The sequence below is a fragment of the Lygodium microphyllum genome, chromosome 24 (genome assembly GCF_053477565.2).
Source record: "Lygodium microphyllum isolate KBCC chromosome 24, Lygodium_microphyllum_v1.1.10, whole genome shotgun sequence".
Lineage (NCBI taxonomy): Eukaryota > Viridiplantae > Streptophyta > Polypodiopsida > Schizaeales > Lygodiaceae > Lygodium > Lygodium microphyllum.
In genome coordinates this window covers 105,653,747-105,662,904 of record NC_141158.1, presented here as the reverse complement: position 1 = coordinate 105,662,904, position 9,158 = coordinate 105,653,747, and positions in this window count along the sequence as shown.

Sequence of the window (9,158 nt, the reverse complement as noted above, 5' to 3'; positions counted from 1 at the left end):
AGCCTTCTAGTTCTCCGGGACCACCTTGCCATAGGATAGACCTTGCCATAGGATAGACCTGTCGAGGGTTCCGCCCACATTTAAAATCAACTTTCTTAATTAAGCCTTTTAGGGAATAGGGTTCATTCGCATAACTTATAGCACTGACACGAAAGCAGGGCAAGCAATCCTTTTGACAAACAAGTTCCTTAACTTATCTTCAAGTTAATCTTTGTCTCCTGCCCATATAGGAGAAATTATATATCCCTTTTGTCTTGTAGAAGTAACCGGTCCAAATCACATGGTACCACACTTTCCATCCTTTATCTAGAATAGGATCTTCCAACGCCACCGATGCTGGGACCACAGAGGTCCTCAACTCCATTCCGGACTAGGCGAGGGGTGTCCAGAGCTTCACTTGACCCACAAGCTGCCTAGGAGTGAAACACCATTTTCATGGTTGGCCTTTTCAGTACTCAACCATCGGCCCATGAATAGAGCAGTGCCCTTTTTGGATTAGCGATGTGTCATGGAGGTGATCCACTCGTGTAAAGAACTTTTCCTTGATTAAATCATTTAGGAATCAAGCACAAACAACGCATTCAGCCCTCATATCATTTTGCAGAAAGCATTCCTTTATCCTCATGGCAATTTGTCACCATAGACCCCTGCCATGAATTTGCCATCAATCACAAGCACTTGGAATAATCATCTGAACAACAATCTAAGAATCAGTTGAATGTAAAAGCATTTAGGGTGTTGTTCGATCAACCAACAAAAACAATGGTATTCTTTTCCAAACATTGCAAGAATAGATGCGATAACATTTCCATCCGCATATTTGCTCTCCCCCTTGGGATCTAAGAGTGATACTATGCAAAATTTTACTTAACACTTCCTTCCTTTGGCTAGGGCATATGCTAAGGTTTCAAACATTGAACAAAAGTAAGTTCTATAGATCACTTACATTGATCGACAATCTAACATTCTTCCCAACAAGTGTAAAGGTATTGGTCTTTACTTTGACTTAGGGTTTCCTAGTCCTTGAGCTCTCCACTTGCCTTTGAGGCCTCACATTGTTGTTTGTATCAACCTAATTCTAAATTGGCTTGATGAAAATAGTAGTTATCAGACGGTTCTCAAGACTTAGTAATTTTAATCCTTATGTCTAATTTTTTGTACTAGCTCTTAGTTAAAGTCATGAAGCAATCATGAAATTATTCGCATATATCAAACATGTTATAAGCAAATTGTATAAATACATGATAAGGTAAGTGTGAGATGATCTTAAGTATCTAGACTCCAACAAGCTCTACATTGAGCTAGAATCTAGTTTTTCCTAATATTTGGGCTCTTTGGCTAAGTACTTTTGAAGTATCTAAACTTTAAACTAGGACTTCCTATCCTTGATTCTTGATGTGATATTCTTTTAGCAATTATGCTATTGGTAACCATTGACTATGCTTTAACCTAGCATTTGTATGCACAATTCTTAATGCCATTCTTTTTACGATTATGCCATTCCTAACCCCTGACTTCGATTCTTCCTTGTAATTGCTCTATCAACAAATAAGCCATATGCAACTAGGTGCAATTAACTTCCCTTGATACATGCACTTCGCAAACTCCACCTTTCAAATATTTGCGATGAATTTATCCTTTTCAATAACCCATTCTCGTGAGGCATAGTGCGGCATGATGTGTCTCATGCGAAACTAAAGCAAGCAACTTAATGACTTAGAAATGCATTATTTATATATGGTATCGTAGTTGTGTTGGCGGTGATACCCTCGCTCGAGGCTTCGTTGCGGATTGTGGGATTTCCACTTGCACCTGACTTTCTTTGCTTGGGGGCCATTCTCGATCTTCCTTGCTTTTAGGTGCAAATCCCACAAGACTTCAGCAGCCTCCTTCTCAAATAGCGGGGACCAATTGGGGAGAAAATTAGGCTTGCGAGGTGGAGATTAATCCTACGAGAAAGGAAAAAAGGGATGCGTGTGGCCACCCTCTAAGGAGGGGAAGAGAAGGAGAACCTTCTAGAAGGTTCTCTCCCTCCCTCTCTCCCTCTCTCTCTCTCTCTCTCTCTCTCTCTCTCTCTCTCTCTCTCTCTCTCTCTCTCTCTCTCTCTCTCTCTCTCTCTCTCTCTCTCTCTCTCTCTCTCTCTCTCTCTTTGTGCCTCCTGCAACATCCAAGCCTTTTCTCCATTGCCGAGTGGGGGAGGGGGGGGGGGTGGCTTATAGTGGGAGAGGTGGGGAGGAAGTGGAGTGGTGGAGGTGGCACCACCTACCACTTGTCGTCAATCGTGGTGGTGGACTGGTGAGGTGGCTTGGGGGTGGTAGGCCACGTGGCCTCCCCCTACATCAACATTATCGTCCTCTTCATCATCTTCTCCATTATCCCCCTCGTCTTCCTCGTCGACATCGCCTTCTTCCTCCACATCATCATCCTTCTTCCTCCTCTTGCTACTTGTTCGCCGATGATTGGGGGGGGAGATAGAAAAATTTCAATTTACTTTAATTAAAAGGGGGGTTTCTATGTAGAGATATTACACGAAAACACATAAAAACCATTAAAAAATCCCTAAAAATTCATAAAATTCTAGAAAAATTACAAAAAATAGAAAAATAATTCTATGTCAAATTGGGAATGCGCACTTTAGCACAATAACCCACCTAATTTTTAAAATTCATCCACATTGCACGTGCACATGCGCTATTCAGAAACCCTTAATATTTGTAATTAAAAATGAACCCCCCAAAGTCATGCATGCATGTGCTTTGCACAAAAGATCATGCAATTTCTAAAAATGAATTGCATTAATAGAGACCCTTGCCCAGTTCGGTCAAATGAGTGGGAATGGGATACGCAAACGACTCACCTTGTATTAATGGATAAATTTAATAATCAACCAAGCTTAATTGATAATCTAAATAAATGAATTCGATAGCGATCACCCACTCATTTCATCGCCCCTTAGGTATATGCCAACGTTTACGAGGATTGGGATTTCTTAATCAAAGGTGTCAGTAGTATTGGTTTGAGTTATTTTGATGGCTTGCCTTTTCTTAATAATTGATAAATATTTTCAGCTACATGAGCAAAATGTGTTATCCATATGAGATAGAATACACATGCGCCAAGAAATCTTTTCACCTCTGAGATATTTGTGCATTTATCAAAAGTGGCTCTAGACGCCAGACTTTGGGCCAGGGGTCTGCAGGCACTTTTTTTTCAAAAAAAAAAAATTCGGGCTCTTGGCCACCTAATGAGTGCGCGTGTGAAGTTTCGTTGTATTTCGATACAAGGTTATGGATTTACGATCACATAATGGACAGTGTGTATGAAGTTGCATTAACCCAGTTTTGGGGTTTCAATGGGTTAAAAGTTCATTCTTCTTCTCATTTTCACATCTTGATTTCTTTGCTTCCTCCATTTTCACATCCCCAACCTCTGTCTCTTCTTCATCTTGCCCTCCTTGATCTTGCATGGCATGGACCAAGCAAGCATGTCGCCATTTTGGCCTCGGGAAGACATCACGCCAAGGCTCGCCACCTGGAGCACAAGGTGGAGCCTCCTCTAGTACAGCAACAGGTGCTCCCCGTAGAGCACAAGGACCACCACAGAAGAAGAGGAGATAGAAACCGGGCACTGTCGCTCTTCAAGAGATAAGGAGATTCCAATGCGGATACGAGCTTCTCATCCCAAAAATTTCATTTCATAAGTTATTCGAGAAGTCATGCAAGACTTGGAGCTAAAAGGAATGGGAAGATTTTGGGCACGAGTGCAGGATGGCCCACCAGCAGGAAGGTGGACTGCTATAGCCATGGAGGCCCTACAAACCACCGTAGAGGGGTTTCTCATCGACTTGTTTGATGATACACAGCTTCAAGCCATCCATGCAAAGCGTGTTACAATCACAGATAAAGACATGAACTTTATCATTCGGCTTCGACACGGCAAGGGGACCCAGCCTAGTTTACTAGATTAATGATGCAAGGTTTGTAATGAGTGTTGCAGCGCCATAACATCTTGGCAGCCCAAAAAATTTTGTATACTCTGCCACATTGGAATATTTATTTATATATACATAATATCTCATGCGATGTGTACTGAATTCAAATAATTGAGTAAATTTTTTTTGTTTTGTTTCTTGAAATGCATGACTCTTAATTTTTTTTAACGTACGAACACATCAAAAGTAGTAATACGTATGGATACAAGTTACGTTATTGCTTATGCACAATTGCAAGTACAGTACTACGTGTTGAATGATGTTAATATATGCAGATGTGTCATTCACGTACCACACATTATCGTCACACTTACACAATCCCAAGTGCAGTACTACGCATTGAATTATGTTAATGTATGCGAATGCATCATTCACGTACCACAAATTATCGTCACACTTATACGAACCACACATTTATTTAATAAATATTTATTTGTAGAGACAAAGTAAAGTATCTTATATTCATCAAGAAAAATACATGTGATGGTTGTTAGTGATAGTAGATACAAAAAGCCGATAGCCAACAAGAACTCTCAATTGTTCCTTGGCTTTTTCTTTAGTGGAGAGGAGAGGCCAGCTTCCGATGAAAAGATAAGTTCCTTCTTTGCTTCAAAAATGATGCGCTCCCCCTTCAGCTCTTTCTCCAGGAGAAGCGGATCCGAGGTCGCCTAATGTCGCAAGCACACACATTGCTCCACCCCGCGTTTGATCAAACAAGTAAAGAAGCTTTCACCACTTGATTAGCACCACCTTCTCCAAGCTAGAATGTCACAGGTATCGCTCAAAAAGGTCCAAACTTGGTCAAAGCTCGTTTATGATTATTTTGCCCTCCTGGTAAGCACTTCTTATGGAGGACCACCAAATCTGCAATAAGGTTACCAATATACTCCTTAAGATATGAATCCTTGAATCGGCCCGCATGTCGAGCTTCTCCTTGCCTTGATGCAAGCTCATCTATATACAGTATGTCCTGAATGACAAAGTCAAATCAAATAATATATTTAGCGACTAACCTAAAGTTATCAAAAAAATGATGAAACTTGATGGTAGGGTGTGTCGGGTCCCCGGAGTCCACCGATGAAATCTTGGCCAAAAATGATGCATGCAGCTGCCCTGTCCGAAGTCTGGCGTCTGGGGCCACTTTCTTCCCAGACGCCAGACTTCGGACAGGGCAGCTGCATGCATCATTTTTTGCCAATATTTCACCGGTGGACTCCAGGGACTCGACGCACCCTACCATCAAGTTTCATTGCATAAAAATATATGGTAGTTAGAAATCTCACCTTCTCCAGATCATCTTGTATCTTCATTTCCTCGTGTGTCAAGGAGCCACCTCTTTGGGTAGAGGGATCTACAAACTCCTTGGTAGGAAGCTGGGGCCTTGATCCAAACAAATCATGCTATAGTGCTTCAAATTCAGCATCGAGCACAAGGTAATCTTCTTCAACCAAGGTAATATGCTCCTATGTTGCTATGATCTCACTCACAGTATCTAAGCTTGTGCCATCATATCTTCTAATCTCTGCCATTGTTGGATGCACATCCATGTAATCATAATCGATCAGGTCTTCCATTGAATCCCTGACTAGGATAGAAAACAACTCTTCTTCCTTCATTTCCAAGTATTGCAGTACATCTGATAGAAGTAAGTATTGTACACCATCTACTTCAATGGGTGTCAAGGAGGCAAGGTTGGGTTTGTCGACTTGTGGCTATTCTAAAGAAGATGGCACCATGAGAGCCAACACTTGCTCTGTCACCACTCGATGTTCCTCTTCAACATTTATGAGCTCTTCAATCGGTTCTTCTCCCGTGTATGTGATAGAAACAACCTGTGGAGTTGTATCTTCATTATTCTCCTCCTTTAGGGGTGTATCCAATGCAAGGAGGTAAATTGCCAATGCGCAATCACACTCCACGAGATCCAAAGGTGATGTACGTGGTACACTTCCCATGGGAATAGTGCATACTCTATGCAAAGGATCCACATGGGCCAGACACCTATTCACCACTTTTTGGTGATTCTTTCTTGCGTGAAATACCATGAGCTATTCCAGAGGCACCCAAGTCATGTCGGATCCCTCGATGGAGTATGTGCATGTGGCAATGGTGCTCACAAAGTCTCCCAAAACCTGAAGGGTGGGATCTAGCGATGAGAGCATGCTTTCAAGGTTGAAGTTCTTAGAGAAAACGTGGAATATCTCGTCACCCTGGTTGGCAAAGATAGTCTCATGGATCCACTCATCAAAGTGTGCACGAGCATCCATCGTAGCAGGTAGGAGGGATGTGGTGGATATAAAGAGATGAAGAGAGAAAGTGTGAAATGAAACAATGAAACAAGAACTAAACTAGTTCTACCTTAAAAACCTTAAGTTTTAAACCATTAAGGGTTATTCTCATACAATATTTAGTTATGGCTTTACTTACATCTTTGTAAAGTTTACATGCATATGTAAATGTGTTGATGTGGAAAGTGTATAACAAGTGTATGATTTTGCATAAATACCATAATTTTTAAATATTACAAGTTTGTAAGCGTTATAAAAAATCCAAAGATTTGACCATGTGTCCCAAATTTATGGAAAATGCCCATATTCTCCAATATGGTGTTAGATGGAAAAGACTAAGAATTTAGCAAAAACATTTGAAGAGATTCTGTTGAGAAAATAGAAGGAATAGGAGAAACTATAGGAGGAAGTTCAGAAGGAATAGGAGACGATGTAGGATCAGCAATAAAAGGACAGATAGTAAAAACAGGAATATGAGGGAATCCAGAAGGAGTAAATGATAAAAGAGGAATACTGTCAAGACTAGAAGAAAGAAGGGAAACATATAAAGGAAAACAATAGGACATGAGAGAATAAGAAAGATCAATAGGATCCAACAAATAAATGGAACAACGCAAATTAAGGGCTTGGAAAAAGGAATCAGTAAACAATGGATCATCATCAGCAATATAGCTCAACAATTGAGTTTGCAATGGTTGGATATAAAACTTATAAAAAACACTTTGTAAACGATGAGGTTCCAAAGCATCATCCTCCAAAGGTGGATGCCAAGCATCCCCTCTACACCAAGACGTATGTTGATGATAAGTCTTTAAGCTTTTCTGCTAATAAAAGCTCCACTGAATGAATATACATGACTACTTGCAGAATGGCATCCCCCACATGAACATTCAAATCCTCCTCATCAAGAATTTGTAGATGTCGTGTGAGATACATAAAAGATAATAACTTGGCTTCATGTGAAACTAACTCATCCACAAATCTATCAAAGACAGCAACAAGTCTCGAGAAGCTCACCTTCGGAATGATGAGATCAAAAGAGCGTTGATACCTTCTAATTTCTCTCAAGGCCATTGTACCTTGCTTCCACTTGTGTTTCTTGTGGGGATGCTGAGGAGGACCCTTGTGAGGGTGACTTGAGGAAGGTGGATTAGGTTGAGAAGGGGGTGCATCAGCTAGTAGATGCTCCAAGGGGCTGAACACGATATGGGGCTCTGAGAGGAAGCTTATTTGCAACTACCTTAGACCTAGCCATTTTTCCTGCACAAGAGATGTGAGAATTCAATGAATAAGATAGAAAGTGAAACCCTCTTTTATATAACCCTAAATTGTGAGACTCATTTACATAGATGCACACTCTCTCTTTCTCTCTTAAACTATGAATTGCATTCATACTGACTCACATTGTTCATCTTACTATCTTAGCTCTTTTTGAACCCATTTGCTGCCTTGTCGAAGCCTTGTTTCTAGCCACTTGGCATTGTTTTCTTTGGCACTTGAGGCTTCATAACGCACTCTACGACGTGATTCCATCATGTCTGCAGCCGATTCATCATCACTTTCATTTGCTCTCTTTTGCGAGAGTTTAGCTTCATCCGCTACTATAATCCTATACCACCAAGATAGCAATTGGATCATTGGATTGCTACCATTCACCCCTCCACCATGATCAGTTTTTCTTTGGTACGCACCATGCGCTATCCAATGTGAATTTTCCATCCCTTGTGTGGACCAAATTCCGATGCTTTCCTTTTCTACAAAGTATGGCCCATGTGCCTCAAGGATATGCTACAAAGACACATATCACACATGAGTAAAACTATGCTCAATAGTTTATACAATTCATACAATTTTAAAATATTAACTTAGTACGCACCATGTAATGTGTGATAGAGCTTTTGCCCCATGCTTCCACCATGTTTTCGTAGAAGCTATGCACAGCATTGATAAATTCTTGCTTATCTTCATTGTTAAACACCATCTTGCGAAGTAAGGGAGCCAAATTGTTAAGACTTATCCAAACCCTAGCTTTGTCCAATCTTGTTTTTCCTCCATTACTTCGATCAGGAACTGCAAAATGTAACTTTTTCCACCCATCGTAGTCCTGCGGCCTATGAACCATGACATTCCCTTCCTCATTGATGGGTACTGAGAGAAACTTCCTAGTCTTTGCTTCCCCAAGGCAAGGCTTTTTTGGCAGATTACCAGATTTTCCTGATCTCTTCTCATCTTTTTCAATCGTCACTTGATGCTTGTGTAGCCCAATTTCTGATAGCACTCGCTTCACATTCCTACACGTTGCAATGGCTTCTTTTTCTGGTTGCATCCTATAAGCAAATCAAATGTATTCATATACAAGTTTCTCCATGATTCTGACAAAAGCATGCAATGAACAAATGTGAATACGATCCAAGGGAATGTTGAAGATGGGCTTCCAAGTGGGATATTCTCTATTGCGCGTCGGTGCAGCATTGGTCACCTTTCGCCAGTTCTTCTTTTCATCCTTTCCTTCTACCCTCTCTGTCAAGCAATATAGGCATGGATTCTTTGTATTTGCACCATTGGAGATTCCACTCATGCATTTTAAAGTTTTCAAGTCTCCTGCAAGATGCCATTCAACCAAATATTGACCATACCCTTCAATCAAGAGCATCTCACCATGTTCCTGACGATCAATGATGCTTGGAAGGCTTGTGTGCATAAAGAATAGTTGCAACACCTCAAATGTTTCCTTAGGAACTTTAAATGCAGCAAGCCACCACACATGGAGCTTAGATTGAACACTAAAGTTCCCTGGGTTATTCTTGTCGAATTGTAAAGCTCTATTCATCAAAGTTACACTAACTCTTTCAAGTTTTACTCCTTTGACGACCTCACTT